The sequence below is a fragment of the Pleurodeles waltl genome, chromosome 10 (assembly GCF_031143425.1).
Source record: "Pleurodeles waltl isolate 20211129_DDA chromosome 10, aPleWal1.hap1.20221129, whole genome shotgun sequence".
Lineage (NCBI taxonomy): Eukaryota > Metazoa > Chordata > Amphibia > Caudata > Salamandridae > Pleurodeles > Pleurodeles waltl.
The window spans coordinates 748,055,329-748,082,709 of NC_090449.1; positions in this window are offsets into that span (position 1 = coordinate 748,055,329).

Here is a 27,381-nt window from a genome sequence, read left to right on the forward strand (position 1 = left end):
TGGTACAGCATCCGGACAACTTCCAGTTCCGGTTCCATGGCGGCAGCGGACTCATCTGTGTCCTTGGAGGTGAGTGTGTCCTTTTATATGATGTGTTTCCTCCAGGCTTCAGGTGGAATTGCTACCGCCCATAATATGGTGGGCATATCCTTGTCTTCCGCCTGCCTGAAGATGGCTACCACCATGTTCGGTTGTCGTACTGCACTGGCGGTTGGAGTGGTACATTGGCTGTCAGTGGGAGGGATCACCGCTATGGTCATTATTTGGCAGTCATTACCGTTGGCCTGGCGACGGTACTACCACCATCGGTAGCATGGTGGTCAGCTGACTGCCAATGTCATAATGACCACCTAGGTTTTTATCTTAGTAGTTGAAATTAGTCTTCTATACCTACATTTCCCTACAATAATGTTATCATCACTCAATTAATCAATTAATTGTGCCCCTCTTTAATTTGTTTGTTCAAAGTGTTCAAAACTTTGAAAAAATGAAGAATCGGAGGGGTTTGAGGAAATGTTGCTAGTGCCACCACCAACTTCCTACCTCTATGGTAAATACTTTGGAGTTAGACACTAGCTCACATGGTGCACCACACGGTACACCAAACATAGAACCGCACAGGGTTGGTTGTCAGATCACAGTCTATCACATGAATGCTTTCTGCAAACTTCTCCAGGAAAAAAAGCTGTAAAAGGACAAAAATAAGGTAAATGGCATGGTTATGCAGATAAACTGTCATAGCTTGAAACTGAATGTCCACGCTAGGCAAAAGACATACTAGCAGCTGGTGGCAGGAAGGGGTGGGGCAGAGCATCGAGCGGGGGCAGAGCAGCAATAAAAGAACATAAACTTACCTGCCACCTCCGTGTTCCACTGCTCCAGAAGCCTCTTGTCTTCTTTGTCCCTCCTTAACCAATCCCGACACTTCTCTCAAGCATGAAAGAAGTGCCGGGATTGGCCTAAGTGGGCAGAAATGCCGCTCAGGGAGGGAGTGGGACACTGCGCTTGGTATCCACCTGGCTGTGCAACACAGCCGGGTGGAGACTTCTAAGTGCACATCACCACTCCTCCTCCACTTTTTGACGTGAAGGAGGCTGGCCCCGCCCCACCCTACGAAAAAGGAAAAAGGCTGTTTTATTGAAACAGGTGCATATCAAAAGCTTTATCTTGGTAATCCACCTTACATACCGATAAAACCAGGCTATATATGAAATGAACTATCCAATATCCTACCTCCAGTCCTACTGTACCACCCACATACCCCACCTTGCAACTATCTAATAATTTGTATTGAAGTGCATTTCAACATTTTACAACTTTCTAAGCGGTTCACCAATGGCAACGGCAATCAAACTTGTGTAAACTCATGCAAAACTTTCCAGGCCACCATCACCCAGAAAGAAGGCTGTCTGCTGACTTTTCTCCCACCCCAGCTGTTGTTGTGAGGCCATCTTCTCTGCTTATGAATGTTCAGAGTCCTTTCAAACACCTCTCTCAGCTCCAAAAGGTACAATTCCATACCTCCCTGCGAGTAGAGCATACCATACCCCATGAAGAATTATACGTTATGGTACTTGATATCTGCATTGCAAATGCACCCGAAACCAACTTCCCTACAAAACCTACAAATTTCCCTGCTCACTTTCCTGAGCACCTCATCAATGGCAGGGCCTGCAGGCCCCCCTCCAATTCCTCCATGGCATAATCTCTGTCCAGAGAACAAAGCAACCGGCCCGTCTGACCTTTATCTGCAATACATTCTGCTTCATAGCCCTGAGCAACACCACACCTTTTTCAAGCACAACATAATTTTCCCCCAAATGTTTAACCAAAACATCTGGGCACCTGTCCCCCGACAACATGTAATTCAAACACTGTGTCAATTAATGCCCTCTGATACCCCCTCTGCCCTACAACATAACAGGAAACAAACATCAGTCAAAGTCCAAATTCTTTCCGTAACCCCTCCTTGCCACTTGTCGATCTGCCCATTTGATGAATGAATGGCCCACCATCCAAATGGCCACGTCCTCTGTCATAGAGCCAGCAACAGAACCTGAAACAAAAAACAGCAGTAAATATACCCACAACATGCCCTACAGCACCTCCACCTGCCCCAGTAAAGGTCATGTACAGCCAAAAGCAGAGTCCCAAGAACATGATGTCCTCTCGCTTCCAACCTTTATGACCACCCTCAATCACCACACTGATGCCAAAAAACTGTGTACCATACTCCACGGGATGAACCCCTAACACTGTAAGTGCTTTTGCGCAAGACTGAGAGTAGTTAAAAAGCTGTAACATTTTTTTCAAAAATAATTTTGGGGGGAGTTGCTCATGATCAAAGATCATCATTACAATCTTTACATAACGATACGAGAAATAATAATGAGCTGAAACAGCGAAGCTTGAACATCATAAAGACGATAAAATAACAAGACAAAAGACCTCAGTAATTAAAGATACCAGCCTAGATGTGTTGGAGGTGTTTTACGTCCTTGGGACCCTTAGCCTTTGAGATAGCAGATTCTAATTCACAAATCTGGCAGAGATGTGCTCACCACTCCGTTACCTTATGGGGTGAGGTATTTATCCAAAATCTAGCAATACAAAGCCAGGCAGTAATAACTGCAATACACATCAGTGCGTTATCCTAGGACAACAGTCAGTTTTGTAAGACAGCATAATCTCCCTAACCAATAGCTGAAAACCATGTCCTATAAAACTAAAACACAGCTGAACCATGCATGACCAAAATCCTGTAATGCAGGGCAGTTGGCAAAAATATGCGCAATATCCACTGCAGACAGACTGTACTTTGGGCAATAGACCTTATCAAAGGCGTAGTTAGTAACCTATTTAGCAATTCTTTCAGGAGAATATTAGAGCATACTGATAGTCTTAAATTGTTGGACCTTTAACCTAATTAAATGAACCGGGCAAATGATAAATTCGAAGATGCCAATAATCTCTTCAGGAAGAATATCAGACTTAAGACCAATAGTCCACCTCAATGCTAACTTTGAGTTATCAGCCATTTAGCATTATAGATCCAATAGAGTGCCCTAATCAATGACTTGCCTGATGTGCTACATAGATCAGACAGAATGTCAGAGTTCTCCAAAGCTGCCCGCTCAGTGCTTGTACTGATAGGGGACATCATATGAAGTTTGAAGAAAAGAAAATGAACAAAACCTGTTGAAATTGAACAGGTGCACAACCGTCTTCAACCCAAGACTAGACCAAACCTTACCCCCAGAATCATGAAAAAGTGATTGAAATTTAGAGTTGCCCCAGAGTAGAGTGTATGCTTGCATAGAGGGTAAAGAACATTTAGAGAACATTTCCCCCCAAATTTGAATCATGCCTTTGGTGATCTTCAGCCAGACTCGTTTAAAATAGGTAGGATCTGAGACTCTGTTATCTGGCCCTAGTGCCATTTGATATCCCAATGCAGACAGGTCCGTATCTAAATAAGAGAGCAAATTTCTAATACAGATTATCATAAATAAGGGTTAAAGTCCAGCAGCTGAAACCCTCCCCTGCTATATGGAAGTATTTACAAAAGTCTGGGAACAGGTGTGGTACTGCAAAAGAGGTAAAGAAACTTTGGTAAAATATTAATTTTGATAACATTACAGCACCCAAATCTGTTTATGGGAAGTCGGTTCCAAGATCTTAGCTATGACTGATTGTAATAAAGGTTCACAATTCATTTGGAGGATTCGGTCAGCGCTAGCGGCGAGCATGATTCCTAAGTAAGTGGCAGTTGAAGCTGCACCCTGGATTGAAATCTCTCATTAAAAATTAAATCCGAGATGTGTTTTAGTAAGATTGAGTTTATATCCAGAGAGGGTTCCGAACCTTAAAGCCTAGTTTGACACTGAATTTATGGTAGATGAAGAATCTGAAGTATAAATTGCAATATCTTCAGTATAGCAGTAACTGTTAAAAAAAAATAGATCAAATCTGTTGACTGAGAATATGAGGTCTTAGGTAGGGCTCAGCATAAAGAGTGAATAGAAGTAGTGACATCGGGCAACGCTGCCGAGTACCCCTAAAAATCCTAAACAATGGAGAGTTATGGCAGTCACAGCATTTCTATAGAGATACTGTATCCATGATAGAAACCTGCGGCTGACTCCAAAAGCTCTCAATGTTGTCCATAAAAAATCCCATGTAACCTGATCATAAGCCTTCTCAGCATTTAACAATATAATGCTGACCCTATATCCCAAATGCAATATCCAACAGGGCAATGGCTGAATTTGTATGATCAGTGGTATCTCTACCTGGTACAAATCCATGCTGTTGCAGTGAGATCAGATACTGATCCAGATGGGCCAGCCACGAGGCTAACAATTTTGCAAAGATCTTGACATCAGAAATGATCAGGGAGATTGGTCAAAATGACCCCCGTCTTCCGGTAGCTTCTCTTTCTTTCAAAGGCAACAATATTTAGTGAGATTCCATGAAGCAGGGATCTCTCCACCCCTGTCAATATGATCCACCAGCTTCAGAGGCATCTTGCTAAATGTTTTATGAAATTCCAGAGGGCTAATATCGCCCCTGCCTTCCCTGACGACACAGCTTAATTTGAAGCCTCTACTTCTAAGATGGAGCTATCTCCATCCAGGGCTAGAGCAGGAGATAAATCAAAACTAGATAGACACAGCCCCTACAAGTATTCCATGATTACAGACACTCTGAAAAGCTATAACCTTTAACACAGATTGTTGCCGACAACCTTGGCTGGTGATCCCCCCGTAGCACACTGCCCAACTGTCACCCCATGCCACTGGGCATTGTCCGGGCGCTAGAAGAGCCTGTAACACCACTCTCTTCCTTTGAGCTCTGTGGTCAGCCTTGGAGCTATGCAGTCATGTCTCCAACCTGTCTCCCCTTCTTGTGATATCCTCCCACAGCACTCTGCTCCATCCCCTGAAACCCAACAATTCTGATATGCGAAACGCCCCAAAGAACATCAATTAATGTGGAAAACAGACAGATCTCATCATCCCACAGGCGAACCCTATGCAATTGCTGCAGCACCTTACAAAACAACTGCTACGCCAATGACCTCCTAAGTCTCTGCAAGCGCCCTTGTTCTTTCACCCAACCTTCAAGCATCTTCTGTCCCAATTCCCTGGTTGACAGGGCACAACCCCACGACAATTGTCCCATGAAAAAGAAACCTGTGAGTTTTCCAGCAATGGTCAAGTGTGACAAGGTCCTTTCTATCATGTCCAATATAAACTTATCCATGTCTTATGTCCTGCACACCCTCCATCAACCTGGACTGCACCCCGAATGACAAGAATTCCACTCAGGCCTGTCCATATTCTCTCTGCTTTTACTCAGCCAAAGACTCTACCACCAATTGGACAATTCTGCTCTTCCAATGGATCACAACTCCTGCAGCATGGGCCTCTTGTATCCATCCTCTTCCTTGACCAACCCATGGAATCTCTCCCACTCTGAGTGAAACAAAACATCCACAGTACCCTTGTCCACACCCTGAAAATGTTGTACCCCTGAACAAGATATCATGCTGCTGGCAAGAAAGCTCAAAAACACACAGCAGTTTTAACACCTGTGCATCTCTTGCAGACTGTCTGTCCACAACCTGGACCACAGCCATGTTGTTCACACTGAACAATACCCTCTGGTGCACCAGTTCAGCTCCACACAGTGTGATAGCCACCACCAAAGGAAAAAGTTCCAAGAATGCAGTGCTTCTTCCTCCTGCTTTTCACTGCACCTGCCATTCTTCCTCTGCATTATCACCCTTGCCAATACAAGCCAAATCCAACATCTTATGCTGCCTCAGAGAAGATCCACACATCCCAATCTAGATCATCCTGCGTGGCAAATGGAATTCCATTGAGAGAGTCCAAGAAAAACCGTCACATTCTGAGATCTTCTTTGACCTCAGATGATATACACCTGTGTTGATGTGCCAACAAGAAACCCAATAAGGACAAACCCAGCATTCTAAAAAATGTTCTCCCTGCCCCGACGACACTGCATGCAAAGTTCAGATGCCCCAGCAACACTTGAATTTCCCTCACCTTCACCTTCTCTCTCGCCAACATGCTAGCCAACAACGCCTGCATTGCTTCCTTTTTGTCCGTGGCAGTCGTGCCTCCATTCTTTGAGAATCTGTTTCAGTCCCCAGGAAAGACAACACTGAACTTGGTCCCACCATTTTCTCAGGTGCTAAAGGAACACCCAGATCACCCATGAGCTCTTGGAAACTTATTAGCATCTGCTTGCAGTCCTTTGAGCTGGGTTCTCACACTAAAATGAAATCATCCAAGTAATGTGTCACCAGGTCATGGCCTGTACACCATGTGAAAAGGCACTGTAGGAATGAACTGAAACACTCAAATGGTGCATATGATATTGAGCAACCCATCAGCAGTGCCTTGTCCAAATACCACTGCACTTCCATTTGCATTCTTTATAAATGAAAATTGTCCAGGTGTATTAGAAGCAGCCGAAAAGCTGACATCACATCACGCTTTGCCATCTTTGCTCCTGGGTCCGCCATCACCACCAGTGACATGGCCACGTCCATTGAGGAATATGACACTGATACCATGACCTCTGGAATGAAATAATTTCTCGACCCACCTTCAGGCTAACATAAATGCTGCATTAACCAAAACTGCCCTTTTTCCTTCTTGGGCGCCATAACAATTGATGATACAATGAAAGCCTCCACTGGCCAGTCATCAACGGGGCCCACCATCCTGCCTTCTAAACCCTCCTTGTCCAACTTGTCCTGCACTGCCTGTCTGCGGCCCCTCATGGACTTCAAACTGTCTTTTGATCTCCAAACTTGGGGGCTGCCACACACCAGTCAAAAACCTCATTTAAAGCCGTCCTTCAAAGCCCATGCCTCCACTGGCTGAATGTAAAAAAGCCCATACCCCAACCTGTCCAGCTTAACTGGAGCACAACCCTTATGCACCAGATCCTTTTGCCCCACCGACCCCCTCTGTTGCCATAGGACTCTGGTGCTGGTGTGTCCCTGAACCGCTAGCATATGGCTGCCACTGTCTTGCATTCTGTCCTTAGTACTCGCCTGTTGCCTCGAAATAATGGATGAGCATGTGTCTGCCCACTCACTTGGAGCACTCATGCGGACACATGCAGTACTCCAGAGTACACAGAACTTTTTTGAAGTCTCAAGAGGTTCCCCCATCCTGCTCTGTCCTTTGGACGTAGGTCTCAACCCCTTCCCGAGTAGGGCACTACTGAGAGGGCCGAGAACGATTGTTAAGCCAATGGCTTGCCAATAAACTATCGGCAAGTCTCTGGTCATGAAAATAGTCTTCCCAAACTTTGAAGAGCCCATTGCATGCTGCCAGAGGTCTGTGTCTAGTTCCCACCTCTTCACCTTAGGATCCCATACGAAGTACTCCCTGAATTATTTTCGTATTGTGTCCAAGTGTACCCTCCAAAAGTGATTTTAGCCTTGCGTATAACTTCCATATATTTGAACATTGCCATGCAGCGCTCTGGAAACTTCTCACAGTAGACACTAACGGAAATAAGGAATGTAGCAGTCTACTTCTCAATTGACAGGGGAACCCTCAGCCGCTTGGCTAGCTTATACTCTTCCTCTTTTGACCCCTCCTTGGAGCACAGCTCCCTACGTAAGGATCTGAACATATCTACATAGTCTCCCTTCCAAATTTTCTCTTTTGTAGCCAACATCAAGCGCGCCCTCAAAGGCTTTGTAATGCCCACATAGGGAAGCCACTTAATCTTCAGCTCTTTGATTTCCAGCCCTTCCTTTTTTTCACCTTTTCATTTTTATACTCCCCACTGTTCGCCTTCACAGTGTCCTCTACCCCTCTACCCTCTCTTGTCTTTCCTTGTTTACTCTTCACACTGTCTGTTGCCTCATTCCGTGCCCCCACATCAGCCACATACCTACTCTTACACAGTCACTCACCCCCCCTTGTTTTTCCCTGTGTCCACACACATGGACACCATCACTGGAGCCACACTGGCATCCTGGCCTTTACCTGGCTCCAAGGTGGGTGCAGGCACCTGGGGGGCCGTTACGACCTTGCCATACCGCTCTGCAGACGCTACCTGTCTCTTGCGCCAATGTAGCCGGAGGCCAATCAAGACCATCTTGCTGGTGGAGCCGACCAGGTCGCACCAGACCTTCTTCTGTCGACTGCAGAGACATCCCTCAACAACATCCAGCAAACTGTAGTCTGGAAACCTCTGCTGCTCCTCGACCTGAAAAAAAGACAACAGGCCTAGTACACTGGCACCCTGGCCCTTTTAGCTGAACCCCTTTCCCTTTAGGGATCTGAGACCAATTATCCTGCTCCGTGCCTACACCAGCCGATCCTGCCGCATACTGCTCCACTCTCTCCTCCCCACCATCCACATACCTGCCACTGCCTTCTCCAGCTCACCCTCATCCTCTTTCCCACTCCACTCCAATGTTACAGTCACAAGGACTGATGTGGGCCCCCAGGCTGGAGGGAGTCCCCCTGTGTAGGAAGGTAGCCTCTTTCTAGCCTTGTTACCCCCACTTTTGGCCTGTTTGTGAGTATATGTCAGGGTGTTTTTACTGTCTCACTGGGATCCTGCTAGCCAGGGCCCAGAGCTCATAGTGAAAACCCTATGTTGTCAGTGTGTTTGATATGTGTCATTGGGATCCTGCTAGCCAGGACCCCAGTGCTCATAAGTTTGTGGCCTGTATGTGTTCCCTGTGTGGTCCCTAACTGTATCACTGAGGCTCTGCTAACCAGGACCTCAGTGTTTATGCTCTCTCTGTTTTTAAAATTGTCACTGCAGGCTAGTGACTAATTTTACCAATTCTTATTGGCACACTGGAACACCCTTATAATTCCATAGTATATGGTACCTAGGTACCCAGGGTATTGGGGTTCCAGGAGATCCCTTTGGGCTGCAGCATTTCTTTTGCCACCCATAAGGAGCTCAGACAATTCTTACACAGGGCTGCCACTGCAGCCTGAGTGAAATAACTTCCACGTTATTTCACAGCCATTTTACACTGCACTTAAGTAACTTATAATTCACCTATATGTCTAACATTCACTTAGTGAAGGTTAGGTGCAAAGTTACTTAGTGTGAAGGCACCCTGGCACTAGCCAAGGTGACCCCACATTGTTCAGGGCAAATTCCCCGGACTTTGTGAGTGCGGGGACACCATTACACACGTGCACTACATATAGGTCAATGCCTATATGTAGCTTCAAAATGGTAACTCCGAATATGGCCATGTAACATGTCTAAGATCGTGGAATTGTCCCCCTATGCCAAATCTGGTATTGGAGTGCCAATCCCATGCATCCCTGGGGCTCCAGCATGGACCCTGGGTACTGCCAAACTAGCTCTCTGGGGTTTTCACTGCAGCTACCTCTGCTGCCAACCCACAGACAGGCTTCTGCCCTCCTGGGGTCTGGGCAGCCAGTCCCAGGAAGGAAGAACAAAGGATTTCCTCTGAGAGAGGGTGTTACACCCTCTCCCTTTGGAAATAGGTTTTAAGGGCCTGAGAGGAGTAGCCTCTGCTGGCCTCTTGGAATGTTTTGAAGGGCACAGATGGTGCCCTCCTTGCATAAACCAGTTGACACCGGTTCAGGGATCCCCCAGCCCCTGCTCTGGCACGAACCTGGACAAAGGAAAGGGGAGTGACCACTCCCCTGTCCATCACCACCCCAGGGGTGGTGTCCAGAGCTCCTCCAGTGTGTCCCAGATATCTGCCATCTTGAATGCAGAGGTGTGAGGGCACAATGGAGGCCTCTGAGTGGCCAGTGCCAGCAGGTGACGTCAGAGACCCCTCCTGATAGGTGCTTACCTGGTTAGGTGGCCAATCCTCCTCTGAGGGCTATTTAGGGTCTCTTCTGTGGGTTTCTCATCAGATAACGAATGCAAGAGCTCACCAGAGTTGCTCTGCATCTCCCTCTTCGACTTCTGCCAAGGATCGACTGCTGACTGCTCCAGGACGTCTGCAAAACCGCAACAAAGTAGCAAGATGACTAACAGCAACATTGTAGCGCCTAATCCTGTCGGCTTTCTTGCCTGTTTCCTGGTGGTGCATGCTCTGAGGGCTGTCTCCCTTCACCCTGCACTGGAAGCCAAGAAGAAATCTCCAGTGGGTCGACGGAATCTTCCCCCTGCTAACGCAGGCACCAAACTTCTGCTTCACCGGTCCTCTGGGTCCCCTCTCATCTTGACGAGCGTGGTCCCCGGAACACAGGAGCTGGATCCAAATGACCCCGACAGTCCAGTGGTCCATCGGTCCGAATTTGGTGGAGGTAATCCTTGCCTCCCCACGCCAGACAGTAATCCTGTGTACTGCGTGAACTGCAGCTGCTAGGGCTTCTGAGCACTTTTGCAAGGAATCCTTTGTGTACAGCATAGCCCAGATCCCCAGCACTCCGTCCTGCATTGCTCAACTCACTGAGTTGACCACCGGCTTCGTGGGACCCTTCTTTGTAGTGTTGAAAAGACTGCCATGCTCAGATATCTTGAACCCCTGTTCAAGTGCTTCTGCAGGTGCTGAATACAAAATTGCTAGTGGGGTGAAAAGCTGGGGTTACATAGGCGCTCGGGATCCACAAATAGCATCAATTATAGATCAAGTAGACATGAAAACAAAGAAAAACCTGGGTGCCTACACAAGGGAACACCCCCATCCCTTAAAGGTTAGAAACAACCCAACAAACAGGATTACATGGTGTGGCACACCTAAAGACACTAATAAAAATAGTCCGTAGAAAATTCTACAAGTTCGAGTATCAACTTTTAATACAAATTCAAAAAGTCCATTCAATGCTTTACATATTTGCTCCTCATAGGTATAAACATATCTCCAAAATGGTACAATTCAAGCCAACACGTGTTTCGTCTTGGGAACACTTCAAATCGATCCCACACGACTTCTTCAGGGCTAAAATTGTAAATAAATTAATTAAGTTAGAAATCAAAATCCTACAACTTAGTCCTCAAAGTTAACAAAGAAAATGTTTAATGGACATTCTAACTTGAGTCCAAAACAAATTGGCCGAAGTGTTAAACCGTATAATAACATTGTCTCTAAAATGCGTGTTCCTAAATAAAAAGAAAGAAGAAGAAGAAAAGAGAAAAACAATGTGAAATGAGTGCCCAGATAATCCCAAATGGACTATCCATGTGTAAGAAGTTAGAGAGGCGATTATATATAGTCAAAAGGAAAAATCTCCCAACATGCACTAGCTCTAACTCCACACTTTATGTATGGAAAGTTAGAAAACCAATTATATAATTAAAAGGAAAAACAACACCTAACATGTACTAGAACCAACTCCAACAATCCATGAAGGAAAACACCACTGTGTCAATTATCATGCAATAACCTACAGAAAATCATACCTCTTAATTTTTCAAAAGGTTGACCCAACTTCAACCATCATCAAACACAGTCCACGAAATATCACACAAAAAGTAAGTGAGGATTATCTGAAACAAGAATATTAATGCCAATTATACCTCCTATTTCAGAAATGCTCAAATGGAATTAAGTCAACAAGGTTCGCAATACAGTTACCTATCATCACAGGATTTCTATACTCCAATGTACGGTTTTGAACCATCAATGCTGATAATTAGTCCATTAATCGGTGAATATCAAATACAGTAGCCTTTATTACGCCTCCAGATCTAGCAAACAAATAAACAAAATCAATGGCAAGTGAATAACCATCTCCTTTGAATAGTCTGTATATCATGTTGCAGGGGAACGTAGTTTTATTGTTTAATCTAATGCGATCTCAGGAAGTCCCAAAACCTATTACTGATAACATTGCGTGTAACTAGGGGCACCCTCAACCACCAAATATCAATCAAAATCGAGCGTCAGTGAACACTATTCAAATGCCGACAAACACCCCCACATCAGGGTCTTTTAACATACAACACAAACATCAACCTGTTCAAGAATCCACAACCTGATACTCACCGTATCGACAATATGAGCAGAATTAAGCTCCAAAAACTACTGCGCAGAAACCGGAGAGGCGAGTACGCTAGTCTTCGGCTCAGTGAAATTGCAAGACCAACAGGAAACGCGAGTACGCGATTATTACAGCTAGCGTCTGGAACCCGGAAGTCAAAATAGACACACAATCAGTAACATAGAAAACGGACTACCGGGAAAAAACGAAGGCATCATCATAAAACTAAACAAAAGACTCACATTGATTATAGATACAAAATAGCCTCGTTAAGCGTCAGAGGAAAACCCCGATGTTAATGATCTAGACTGCTTATTTACACTCACGATTTGAACAGGACAGATATAAATGATGTATATTTTACGAAAAACTATTGCCTTAGAAAACACTAGCATTCAAATTAGACGATAATCCAAGATGCCCCTATAAATACTGCAAGCAACCGAATCATCTTATTAAATGGATAACCTCATCAACTCTAATGTATCAATTCAAGGGGCATAATAACCCAAATTGAATAATCACAGGTTAAAAATAAAGAATTTTAGAGATAAAAAAGATTTTTATAAAATATGTGTGTTAATTTGGTAATGGAACCCGATCGAATAGTCCCCGTTGTATATACAGGAAATGAATTGAACCACAGACGACTTTGTTGAAAGATTTTGATTAGTAACTGAAACAATGCGACCCTGTTAACAACAGAGAGAATAAAAAACAAATATATCACATACAGCACATTCAATTGAAACAGAGAGTAACACATGACAACAATATTGATTAATTGATTCAAACTGAAATAACATCAATGCATAGGTAACCCATTTTTTTGATTATTCTACAAGAAAGAATTCCAACTCCCTATCAGTATTAAGACCAGACTCCACGGCCTTTAATGCTGCCTGCTTCTGCATGGGCTCTCTGTACTGCTGAGCGCCCCCTCTGTCTCCTCCTCCAAGCAGCGACCTCCTGGTCCTTCATGGGCCCGGGCAGCACCCATTTTTTTTAACCATGATCTTTGCAGCTAGCAAGGCTTGTTTGCGGTCTTTCTGTGTGGAAACAACTCTGCATCCTCCAGCACACCGTGGGACATCTTCTGTTCAGAGGAGAAGTTCCTGGCATCTTCCGTTGTTGCAGAATCTTCAGCTTCTTCCACCCAGAGGCAGCCATTTTGCACCTTCATCCGGGGTTTAGTGGGCTCCTGCCCCCCCCTGGACACTTTTGTGACTCTTGGACTTGGTCCCCTTCCTTTGAAGGTCTTCAGGTTCAGGAATCCGTCTTCAGTGCTTTGCAGTCAGTTGTTGTCCTTGGAAAATTTCCTATCACAACTTTAATGTGTTTCTGGGGAAGTAGGGTCACTTTACTCCTACTTTTCAGGGTCTTGGGGTGGGGTATCTTGGACACCCTTAGTGTTTTCTTACACTCCCAGCGACCCTCTACACACTACACCAGGCTTGGGGTTCCTAAGTGGTTTGCATTCCACTTTCTTCGTATATGGTTTGTGTTGCCCCTAGGCCTATTGCATCCTATTCTACAGTGTTTGCACTACTTTTCTAACTGCTTACTTACCTGATTTAGGTTTGTGTGTATATTTTGTGGATTTTACTTATCTCCTAAGGGAGTATATCCTCTGAGATGTTTTTGGCACATTGTCACTAAAATAAAGTACCTTTATTTTTAGTAACTCTGAGTATTGTGATTCTTATGATATAGTGCTCTATGATATAAGTGGTATAGGAGCTTTTCATGTCTCCTAGTTCAGCCTAAGCTGATCTGCTATAGCTGCCTCTAGCAGCCTAAGCTGCTAGAACACTACTAATCTACTAATAAGGGATAACTGGATCTGGCACAAGGTGTAAGTACCATCAGGTACCCACTATAAGCCAGGCCAGCCTTCTACATTGGTGGTGCAGCGGTGGGATAAGTACTTGTAACTGTTTTACCACTTTGTCATCGGTGCTTTTCATAAGAAAAACATATACCAAATACTTAAAAATATACACAGTTAACCTAAACAATTTAACTTTCTTCCTACAAACTTTCTAAAAAGTTTTTAAGACGTTTTCAGAAGTTTTGAAAGGTTTGAAAATGTTTTTCTCTTTTCTCTAAAAGTTTCTAAACTTTTTTTTCTCTCTGTCCTAAACCCTTTCTAACAATCATGCCTGTAGTAGACCTTACTCCCACAGTTGTCCAGGCAACCAATGGTAGTTTAAACCTTAAAAGTTTGAGGGGGCACTGCATAGGAAGAGGTTTAAGCATTGGCAAGAACCCTACCAAAGATCTTCTCCTTAGCCTTCTCCTAGAAAGTGACCAGAACCAGTCTGGCCCATCCCGGGATCAGGAGGTAGAGGAAGGGGCTACCCAGCAAGACTCAGAGGGTTTCCCTGAGGATGCTGGGGAGGGTTCATCCAAGGACCTGCCAGCTAACAGGCCTCCTAGTGACACTGGTAGTGGGAGGGGGTCGCACACTAGTAGGGCACCTTTCACTCCAAAATGCCAGGTTACTAGAGTCCAGCCAGATAGAGACAGGTCCCATTCCGCCAATTCCCACATTTCCTCTGTGTCTCAGAATTCCCAAGCCTCCCACCCTGAGGATAACACCATAGAGAGGGAACTCCGAAAGCTGAGGTTAGAAGAGGCCAGATTGAAGCTAAGACAGCAACAGTTGGACTTAGACAGGGAATCTCTAGATGTAGAGAGGGAAAGGCAGAGGTTGGAGTTAGTTCCCCATGGTGGCAGCAGCAGTGTTTTTGATAGTAATCCTGTAAGAGAACAAGATTCCAGAAACCTGCATAAGATAGTCCCCCCTTACAAGGAGGGGGATGACATTAACAAGTGGTTTGCTGCACTTGAGAGGGCTTGTATGGTACAGTTGGTCCCTCAAAGGAAGTGGGCTGCTATCTTGTGGCTATCTTTCACTGGTAAGGGTAGGGATAGGCTCCTTACTGTCAGAGAAAGTGATGCTAATAATTACAAAGCTTTGAAGGATGCACTCTTAGATGGATTTGGCTTAACCACTGAACAATACAGGATAACGTTCAGAGATACCAGAAAAGAGTCCTCTCAAGACTGGACAGACTTTGTAGACTGTTCACTGAAGGCCTTGGAGGGTTGGTTACATGGCAGTAAGGTGACTGACTATGAAAGCCTGTATAATCTAATCCTGAGAGAGCATATTTTTAACAATTGTGCATCTGATTTGTTGCACCAGTACTTGGTAGACTCAGATCTGACCTCTCCCCAAGGATTGGGAAAGAAGGCAGACAAATGGGTCAGAACAAGAGTGAGCAGAAAAGCTCATACAGGGGGTGACAAGACTGGCAAGAAGAAAGATGGGGAGAAATCTCAGGATACGCATGGGGATAAAGGTAAAAACAAAGGGCCAGATGTACGAAAAAAGCAATTTGCGACTTGCAAATTGCGAGTCCCTGCGACTCCCAATTTGCAAGTCGGAAATTGCTATGCAGTACGGTGTCTCAGACACCGACTGCAACTCGCAATGGGGTCGCAATGACCCACCTCATGAATATTCATGAGGTGGGTCGCAAATTGCGGCCCCATTGCGAGTATGGGCACTCGCTAACATGGAGGCCTGCTGACGTCACCAGGCCTCCATGTTAGCGACCTGCTTGTCAATAAAGCAGGTTTTTTTTTTTTGAAGTGTAGCCCGTTTTCCCTAAGGGAAAACGAGCTGCACTACAAAAAAAAACCGAAACCTTTAGTTTCGGATTTTTCAGGGCAGGGAGTGGTCCCTTGGACCACTCCCTGCCCTGAAAAAATATTTTTGGGTGCAATCACAAACTGGAAGGGGTCCCATGGGGACCCCTTCCAATTTGCGATTGGGTTACCATCCACTTGAAGTGGATGGTAACTGCGATGCCATTTGCGACCGTATATGCGGTCGCAAATGGTATTGCATCCCAATGCGACTCGCAAATAGGAAGGGAACACCCCTTCCTATTTGCGAGTCTGAAATGCATTTTGCGAGTCGGTAACGACTCGCAAAATGCATTTCTGCATTGGGATACGCGTTTTGCGACTCGCAAACGGCAAATTTTGCCGTTTGCGAGTCGCAAAACGTTTCGTACATCTGGCCCAAAGATCCTTCTTCACATCCTAAACACTTTTCAGGGGGTGGGTGTCAGAGTCACCAGATCCTCGGGGTCTGTGCACATTCCCAACACTTCCACCACAAGACAGCTCCAACACTTTAATTAGATTTGTCACAGAGTCTAAGAGAGTACAAGGGGGGAAAAGGAGATTAGGAAGGGAACAGCTGGGAAGGAGACCTGTAGGAAGCAAAAGGTTAAAACACAAAACATCAAAATTACATCTCATGAAATAAATACTAGACTATGACTCTAAGCATTGTCATTCTGAAAGCATGAACAACCTAAGAATAGGCTTAGATGACTAGGTTTCAAGATGACTGGATATCTGTGAGAGAATCAAGAGAGGTTAAATGAAACTTTCAAATTCAAGTACTTTCCTTTGCATGAGAATCAGGAAAACAATCTGAATAAGTTCTAAACCATCATATGAATTGTTTGTGGGAATACATATAAGGAACACACAACATTACATCTAAAACTCTGGACTTTTTTGTTCTCTCATAATGTTGTAACATGAATTGCGCGCATTGAAGGATTTTCACAAAGCTAGTAAACACCAAAGAAGGATTGTGCACCATGAATAACACAACATAGATTCAAGGAATAAATCATGCGACTTGTCAACTCGAGTACTACCAAGTAAATGTCTTTGAATGGTAGCGCACAATGAGTAACATGAATTAGACACGAGAAAAATTAATCACGCGTCTTGCCGATTCGTAGGCCACCATGGAAATGCCAAGAAATGGTAGCATGCAATGAATACCAAGGGTTAAATCACTAGAAAACGAATTGTGCGTCTTGCTGATTCGTAGGCCACCATGTAAATGCCAAGAAATGGTAGCGCACAATGAATATCATGAATTAAACATGATGAAAGAATTGCGCGTCTTGCCGATTCGAGGGCCACCATGTGAATGTCAAGAAAAGGTAGCGTGCAATGAATACCAAGGGTTAAATCACTAGGAAACGAATCACACGTCTTGCCGATTCGTAGGCCACCAAGTAAATGCCAAGAAATGGTAGTGCACAATGAATAACATGAATTAAACACGATGAAAGAATCGCGCATCTTGCCGATTCGAGGGCCACCATGTAAATGCCAAGAAATGGTAGCGTGCAATGAATACCAAGGGTTAAATCACTAGGAAACGAATTGCGCGTCTTGCCAATTCGCAGACCACCATGTAAATGCCAAGAAATGGTAGCGCACAATGAATAACATGGATTAAACACGATTAAAGAATTGCGCGTCTTGCCGATTTGAGGGCCACCATGTAAATGCCAAGAAATGGTAGCGCACAATGAATAACATGAATTAAACACGATGAAAGAATCGCGCGTCATGCCGATTCGAATATCAGCATGCAAATGCCACACAAACGTCCAAGCGCACATTCACACACAAGAGTAATTTGTTTATCATGCAAGAATTAGGCCCAAGAATTCGAGCGTCCTCGATAACGGGGTCGGGGGCCCAGCCTAACCTCCGTCTTACCGCCCTGGTGAAGGATCACCAATGTAGAATGAAGGGCAGAGGCCTGGAAGATCAAAATAGGCCACCGAAACAGGAACTCAGGAAGTTGCTGCTGCTCTGCACCGGGACCTCTGAATAGTGAGCACGTGGAGCTGGGCTGGCTCCCTTTTATAGAGTCTTGGCCCAGCCCACAACCACACCCAGGCATGCTGCAGGTAAAGCTTCTAGAAGGCCCTGGAAAGAGACCACACCCTGACACACTCTGAAAGTCTGCAGCAATACATTGCAAATTAACTGTATTTAAAGGCACCTTACAAATAAGTCTTCAGGATTGAACTCTGCAATGCAAAAGGTTAAACAACAACATATCAGCACTATACATAAATTACATTATCTTGAGAGTGCTGGGTTTTTGCATTCTAGTCCCCCTTAGAGCGCGCACTGCCCTGGTGTTGACAGTGGGGATAAATCATGTTCTAACTCTTCTTCAAAATCCACACACACTAAAAAGCCTTGGTGCTGTGTGTGTAAAAATAAAGGCCATTGGCCAGGGGATAAGTCCTGCCCAGGTAAAGCCCCTGAGCCTACCACCACTAATACATCAAACTCTAGTGCCCCTAGCAGTAGTGGTAATAGTGGTGGGACTGCTGGCAACAGTCAAAATTAGGGTGTAGTTCAGTTCACTTTTGGGTCCATCATAGAAACTGGGGTAGTCAGTCCCAAGACAGTTTCAGTCACACCTGGTGGCACTGGCCTTGCCACACTGGCTGCTTGTCTCCTTACAATGGATAAATACAGGCAGTCAGTTTTAATAAATGGTGTTGAGGCCCAGGCCTACAGGGACACAGGTGCCAGTATTACTTTGATGACTGAGAACCTACTGTCTCCTGCACAACACCTCATTGGACAACAGTACATGATTATTGATGTCCATAATTCCACTCAGTTCCTCCCCTTAGCTATAGTTCAGTTTAGTTGGGAGTTACTGGCCCAAAGCAGGTGGTGGTATCACCAAGCTTACCTGTAAACTGTCTCTTAGGTAATGACCTAGAGACCTCAGGTTGGGCTGAGGTAGAGTTTAATACCGATGCATCCATGCTAGGTATCCCTGAGGAATTGGTTCCTCTCATTTCAGCTGAAATGAAAAAGCAAAGGAGAGAAAAAGGCCTGAAAACTCAGGCTCCTTCTCCAACAACAGGTAAAAAGGGCATCAAAGTATCCCCTACCCACCCTGCCATTAAGGATACCATTCCTGTGGTGGGAGAAACCTCTCCTGGGGTGGAGCCTGTACCAAGGGAACCATCAGCTACCAAAGCTGTACTCCCTGAGGTGAAAGTACCTCTCTGTGGGATAACTAATCCTGATGTGAAAAATTGCACCATTTTAGTTAACACGGAGCATCCCTTCAGCCCTCTCAGAGAAACTTTGGTGCAGCAGCCCTGCACTGCCTCAAATCACTTAGGACAACATCCCTGCCCTAGTGTGGAGCTTATAGGACAGCAGCCCTGCCCTGCTCCAAATCAAGAGAAACAGCAACCCTATTCTCTCCTACGGCCATATGGACACACTTTTTGCCCAGCTATGGCCTTATTGAGACAGCATCCCTGTCTGGCATTCTCATCACTTGATATAGGCCCAGTGGAACAATCCCACTGCTCTAAACTAAAACATACTAATAGAAACTCTGAGAATATATCTTCACGTTGTTGGCTAGCTAAACAACTCCAAACAGGGTGGTTCACATCCCCACAGGGAAGTAATTATACAGTGGATGATGAAGGGAGTAACCAATCTATTGCAGAGCTACTCTCCACTTATCACCACTTAGACAATAAAGACTCAACTGGCCAAGGTTAGCCTTATTGTCCTTCGTTTGGGGGGTTGTGTAGGAAGTTAGCCTCTTTCTAGCCTTGTTACCCCCACTATTGGCCTGTTTGTGAGTATATGTCAGTGTGCTTTTACTGTCTCACTGGGATCTTGCTAGCTAGGACCCCCGTGCTCATAGTGAAAACCCTATTTGTCAGTGTGTTTTATATGTCTGACTGGGACCCTGCTAGCCAGGGGCCCAGTGCTCATAGTTTGTGGCCTGAATGTGTTCCCTGTGTGGTGCCTTACTGTGTCACTGAGGCTCTGCTAATCAGACCCTCGGTACTTAAAATTGTCACTGCAGGCTAGTGGCCATTTTTACCAATTCTGATTTACACACTGGAACACCCTTATAATTCCCTAGTATATGGTACCTAGGTACCCAGGGTATTGGGGTTCCAGGAGATCCCTATGGGCTGCAGCATTTCTTTTTCCACCTATAGGGAGCTCAGACCAATCGTACACAGGACTGCCACTGCAGCCTGAGTGAAATAACGTCCACGTTATTTCACAGCCTTTTTACACTGCAATTAAGTAATTTATAATTCACCTATATGTCTAACCCTCACTTAGTGAAGGTTAGGTGCAGAGTTACTAAGTGTGAGGGCACCCTAGCACTAGCCAAGGTGCCACCTCATAGTTCAGGGCAATTTCCCCAGACTTTGTGAGTGCGGGGACACCATTACGCACGTGCACTACATATAGGTCAATACCTATATGTAGCTTCACAATGGTAACTCCGAATATGGGCATGTAACAAGTCTAAGATCGTGGATTTGTCCCCCCATGCCAAATCTGGTATTGGGGTGCCAATACCATGCATCCCTGGGGCTCCAGCATGGACCCCGGGTACTGCCAAACTAGCTCTCTGGGGTTTTCACTGCAGCTTCCTCTGCTGCCAACCCACAGACAGGCTTCTGCCCTCCTGGGGACTGGGCAGCCCAATCCCAGGAAGGCAGAACAAAGTATTTCCTCTGAGAGAGGGTGTTACACCCTCTCCCTTTGGAAGTAGGTGTTAAGGGCCTGGGAGGAGTAGCCTCTCCTGGCCTCTGGGAATGCTTTGAAGGGCACAGATGGTGCCCTCCTTGGATAAACCAGTCTACACCGGTTCAGGGATCCCCCAGCCCCTGCTCTGGCACCAAACTGGACAAAGGAATGGGGAGTGACTACTCCCCTGTCCATCACCATCCCAGGGGTGGTGCACAGAGCTCCTCCAGTGTGTCCCAGACCTCTGCCATCTTGAATGCAGAGGTGTGAGGGCACAATGGAGGCCTCTGAGTGGCCAGTGCCAGCAGGTGATGTCAGAGACCCCTCCTGATAGGTGCTTACCTGGTTAGGTGGCCAATCCTCCTCTGAGGGCTATTTAGGGTCTCTCCTGTGGGTTTCTCATCAGATAACGAATGCAAGAGCTCACCAGAGTTCCTCTGCATCTCCCTCTTAGACTTCTGCCAAGGACCGACCGCTGACTGCTCCAGGATGCCTGCAAAACCACAACAAAGTAGCAAGAAGACTGCCAGCAACATTGTAGAACCTAGTCCTGCCTGCTTTCATGACTGTTTGCTGGTGGTGCATGCTCTGAGGGCTGTCAGCCTTCACCCTGCACTGGACACCAAGAAGAAATCTCCCGTGGGTTGACAGAATCTTCCCCCTGCTAACGCAGGCACCAAACTTCTGCTTCACCGGTCCTCTGGGTCCCCTCTGATCTTGACGAGCGTGGTCCCTGGAACACAGGAGCTGGATCCAAATGACCCCGACAGTCCAGTGGTCCATCTGTCCAAATTTGGTGGAGGTCAGTTCTTGCCTCCCCACGCCAGACAGAAATCCTGTCTACTGTGTGTACCTGCAGCTGCTAGGCCTTCTGTGCACTTTTGCAAGGAATCCTTCATGCACAGCATAGCCCAGGTCCCCAGCACTCCGTCCTGCATTGCTCAACTTGCTGAGTTGACCACCAGCTTTGTGGGACCCTCCTTTGTAGTGTTGTGCTCAGATTTCTTGAACCCCTGTTCCAGTGCTTTTGCGGGTGCTGCCTGCTTCTGCATGGGCTCTCTGAACTGCTGAGCGCCCCCTCTTTCTCCTCCTCCAAGGGGCGACCTCCTGGTCCTTCCTGGGGCTGGGCAGCACCCATTTTCTTCAACTGCAACCTTTGCAGCTAGCAAGGCTTGTTTGTGGTATTTCTGCATGGAAACAACTCTGCTTCCTCCAGCACGCCATGGGATTTCTTGTGTGCAAAGGAGAAGTTCCTGGCATCTTCTGTTGTTACAGAATCTTCAGCTTCTTCCACCCAGAGGCAGCCATTTTGCACCTTCATCTGGGGTTTAGTGGGCTCCTGCCCCCCCTGGACACTTTCGTGACTCTTGGACTTGGTCCCCTTCCTTTGCAGGTCCTCAGGTCCAGGAATCCATCTTCAGTGCTTTTCAGTCAGTTGTTGTCCTTGCAGAATCTCCTATCACGACTTTAGTGTGTTTCTGGGGAAGCAGGGTCACTTTACTCCTTTTCAGGTTCTTGGGGTGGGGTATCTTGGACACCCTTAGTGTTTTCTTACACTCCCAGCGACCCTCTACACACTACACTAGGCCTGGGGTCCCTAAGTGATTAGCATTCCACTTTCTTAATATATGGTTTGTGATATCCCTAGGCCTATTGCATCCTATTGTATTCTACATGGTTTACATTACTTTTCTAACTGTTTACTTACCTGATTTTGGTTTGTGTGTATATTTTGTTTATTTTACTTACCTCCTAAGGGAGTATATCCTTTCAGATATTTTTGGCACATTGTCGCTAAAATAAAGTACCTTTATTTTTAGTAACTATGAGTATTGTGATTCTTCTGATATAGTGCTATATGATATAAGTGGTATAGTAGGAGCTTTGCATGTCTCCTAGTTCAGCCTAAGCTGCTCTGCTATAGCTACCTCTATCAGCCTCAGCTGCTAGAACACTACTAATCTACTGATAAGGGATAACAGGACCCGGCACAAGGTGTAAGTACCATCAGGTACCCACTATAAGCCAGGCCAGCCTCCTACAGAGGTGAACATCCGTTTGCCATATTATGACACACATACACTAAACCAAAAGAATACTGCCACAAACAGAAATCCACCAGACCAAAGGTCAGTGGTAAAGTGTCGATACGAACACCCATACCGTTACGCCAACAAAACAACGCACACCACATTGTGACCCACGAATCACCACGGCACACATTCAAGGGTGGTAAACCATTAGTGGTACACACCAGCGCAGTCAGAATGGCGACCCAAATACAAAACAACACAACATTGGCCAAAACTATAATCACACACCTGACACTCATACACACACCAAACACACCCACAGCACTATAAAACACATACCCACATTCCAAACAACCCTTTGCCAACACGAAAAGACTGCAATAGCTAGCCACGCAAATCACTGAGACAACTTCACACACACCACAACCACCCATACATCCGTCTAGCACTCCACATCCCACACCCCACCACATTACTCAACACCCTCTGCACAACACACACCACACAATACCCATGTCCCCACTAAGGCACCCCCATTTCACAGATGAAGATTCATGGTGGAGGAAATAGGGTAGAGCCACAGTTCTTCGGAGCACAGGTACAGCAAATATCCATTGCCAAGAAGATGGAGCTATGGCAGAGAATCGTGGACAAGGTGAACGCCATGAGACAGCATCCAAGAACAAGGGACAACATCAGGAAGTGGTGGAATGACCTACGGAGAAGGTACGTTACGTGGCAGCAAGGCACCAGCTCGCCATCCAGAGGACTGTCTGTGGACCCTCAAATCCTCCCCCACAGCTGACAGCTTGGGAGGAGCAAGTCATGGCAATCTTGCATTCTGAGGGACTCACTGGAGTAGCCGGAGGACTGGGCACTGGTGAGTTAATACTTACAACTTATCACCTCTATACCTGCATGCCATCTCACCCCCTCATCCTGACTCCCATCACTCCACTCCATCCCACACGCTGCACCTACGCATTTGACTAATCCCAATGCCAAGCCCTGCATGCCATACCAATGCATGTACAGCCCTCCCAGCCCTGCATGTACATCCACCATCAATGCATGCACAGCATGGAGAACTAACAATTCCACAATACATCACCATAAACAAACAAAGGTGGCAGGGCAACAGCAGTGATATAGGGAAAGCTAGGGATGTAGAATATGTCAGAGACATGTAACTTAATACATCACTTACATCCCCAGAGGTGCCCCAGCCAATCCTAGCGGCAAGGAGGTGCCACGACTATCCAGTCCCCCAACAGAAGAGGCCCCCAATGATGACAGTAACTCTGGACTTCTGGATCTGGATGACCTACCTGGCACATCAGAGACCACCAATCAGTCGGCCACCCCAGGCCACTCCCAGTCCACCACAGAGCCTCCCCCCTCAGTATCCAACACCACAGCACCTACCCAACATCCCCACACCTCTGTCCCCAGGACACTTCAATCAGCAGTGTGCCTACCTGTACAGGGACCGCAGTCCATACCTCACAGCCAACACAATCAGGGTTCTGGGGTCAGTGCCAGTGGGCACACTGTTCAGGGGACACAAGCAGAGGGGGACAGGAACATTTGGAGAACAGCTGTGCGCCATGGGGAGGACGGGCCCGGGGAACCGACTGTCCAGGAGGCACTCACTGATGTCCTGGGGGCTTACCAATAATCCCAGGACAAGATGGGCCAGATTCTTACCAACATGAAGGAGAACCAGCGGCCGCAGGAGGTGTGCCATCAGGAGATCAGGAAAGATTTGCAGGCCCTCAACACCACCATGGTCTCCGTAGCAGGGGTGCTGGCTGATATGGCCAGCATCATGAGGGAATATACAGCACACCAGCGGGCCCCTTCCACTAGCCAGTCAACTGAACAGCCAACCACATCTGCTACAGCTAATGGACAGGAGGCCCTGCCACAGGACCCACATGCTACCAGCACTCCTCCCCCTGCAGAAGGTGAACCACCCCTCAAACGGTCCCTACGACCCAGACAGATGCCAGAGACAATTGCCAAGACCAAGATCACTGCCAGGAAATGAGCCCCTCCTGAATGTCCCCCTTGTGTTCCACTGTCTCACCTTGTCCACTTTAAACTGCCATTGCTCCCATTCCTATGGCCCCTTGGAGACTGGACCTGTGTTACAAACAGACTGGACCAATCCCCTAGACTTACCTCTACCATCACCCCATTCCATTGCACTATTCCTTCTATATATTTCACTACAATAAACGCCCCTGAAGACAACTTGAGTGATAGTGCTCTATGTATGAAAATGTGCAATTATGTTCACAGTTACATATTGTGCAATTGACCTGAACTTTGTGATAGCATACAAATAATGACCTGTAGCCGTCTGTAGTCATCACATCAGTACACAGTTGTAATAACACCAACATCAGCAAATTGAGAAAGCATAGGTGACAGTCAGTTAAGATGCACAGGAAGTGACTGCCATCCTGCTACAGCCACACTGAAAACATAAATAGTTAGAGGAATGGTCAGTTCCACTGTCTCACCAGTGTGTCATTTAAAGTACTGCCGTATTACTGATGTTCTGTTGTCCACAACCTCATCCTCTGCCTCCTCAATCTCACTATCCTCAGGGTCCACTGCTGCCACAGGGACATTTCTAATTTCCTCCTCCTGAAGATAAGGCACATGTTGTCTGAGGGCCAGGTTGTGCAACATGCAGCATATTACAGCTATCTGGCAGACCTTCTCAGGGGAGTAGCACAGGGATCCACCTGTCAGATGGCGGCATCTGAACCTGGCCTTCAGGAGTCCGAAGGTATGTTCTATTATTCGCCTGGTTTGACCATGTGCATCTTTATACCGATTCTCAGCCCCTGTCCTGGCATTCCTCACAAAGGTCAGGAGCCATGACAGGTTTGGGAAGCCAGAGTCACCTGCAAGAATTGAGGGACAAATATTAGCCTTACACAATGGTACGGGGGATGACTCAAGAAGGCATACACTGGCATATCTTGGGTGGGAACTCAGGCTCACCTATCAGCCACACCCTGTGCCTCTGTAATTGTGCCATCACATTTGGGATGCTGCTATTCCTCAGGATGAAGGCGTCATACACCGACCCAGGATACTTGGCAGTGATGTAGGAGATGTACTGGTCAGCCAGGCACACCATTTGCACATTGAGTGAGTGGAAACTCTTCCGATTCCTGAACACCTGTTCACTGTGGCAGGGGCGTGGGCAAATGCAATATGTGTTCCGTAAATGGCCCCAATGATAGTAGGAATATGTCCCATTGAATAGAATCCAGCCTTCACAGTTGCCAAATCTTCCACTTGGGGGAAAGCGATGTAGCTGCACATGTGTTTGAGCAAGGCAGACAGAACCCTTGCCAGCACTATTGAGACCATTGGCTGTGACCTTCCTGCTGCCAAGCCCACTGCCAGGAAATGGAGCACTGAGAACTTGCACAAGAGGGGGGGATCCCAGAGGGATGATGGATAGCTGATATGAGATCAAGCTCCAATTGAGACTACAGCTCTGTGATTGTGTCTCTGTCCAGCCTATAAGTCAGTATTATATTCCTCTCCTTCAGTGTAGCCAAGTCTATGAGGTCTTGCCTCCTCATCCTATTTCTCTGCAGTGGTAGGTATCTAAGGGACACAAGAGTGGGAACGGTGTTACAAACTGAACAATGGAACCACCACCCCAGTGCAAATGGGCATGTATGTAATCGGACGACGTGAATGGCAATGTGTGTACAAATCACAGTAATGATGCCGTTTCAAATATCTGATTGTTGTCCAACACCATGAAATGGCGACCGCCTGTCCTGTAAGTATGGACAGGTGTAAGTGATGTAACTCTGCCGGCATGGGACATCATGGTGGAAGGCAGTCACCATGGGGACAAAGCATGCAACAAGGTGTGGGTATGTCTGATGGTAGTATACATGCAGGACTCCAGGTGATGGGTGTGCCAATGGAGATGGAAATATAATTTGTGGGCCATATGTGTGACATGCCGGATTGTCTGGTTAATGGTGTCCTCCTGTCTGTATTACCTCTGCAGGATCAAAGAAGGGATTGTGACTTGCCATCGCCAAGGACGTGCAGACCATGGGGGTCTATAGCAGGCGGAGCACCCTCTGGAGGAAAAGGTGGGAGGACCTGAAATGCTGGGCCTAGAAGACTGCGGAGGTCCATCTGGCGATGGCCTCCCAATGAGGGCAGGGTGCCTGTTGGAACCTGACCCCCTAATGGCCCGCATACTGGCGGTGGCCTACCCTGAGCTGGAAGGGTGCTGCATCCCAGGAGTCCACTGACACTGAGGGGACCAGTGGAACGGAGGGTGAGGGGAGCACCACAGCTGAGACAGGAGGTGAAAACACTGACTCTGATACCTCAGACGGGACGCGCCTTCTGCTCACAGATTTCCCTCACCTGGGGGACAGGGAGGAGCTGCGTTTCGGAAAGGGCAGGAGCCCTTTAAAAACCTAACAGCGCTCACGCTCGTGGGACACACGCGGGCGCGCCCGGGCAAAGCCCGGGCCAAGGGCGGGCCCATCCTGTGACCAGATGAGGCTGGGCTGGGCCACTCCTCTTAATTTTTTTTTTTTGTGCTGCTAGTGGTATTGAGTGAGCCTTTCCTCTCTTCCTCATCATGGGAAAGCATAAGGTACGCTTTAGCCCCAATCCAGCCTCAATTAAGTCTAAATCCTCTAAATCTAATAGAGAAACGCAAATCCATTCTAACTGTGTCTCCAGAGAAATCGACAACTTAATTGAGGAAGTGGAATCCATTCTTAAGGAAAAAGAGAGCAACGCCGGAAAGAGATTGAAATCTGGATCTTTGCTTCCGTTTTGGACAACAGGTCCAAATAAACCCTCCGACGTTCAGCCTTTGACAACCTTGACTTCCGGCCCGCTTCCTC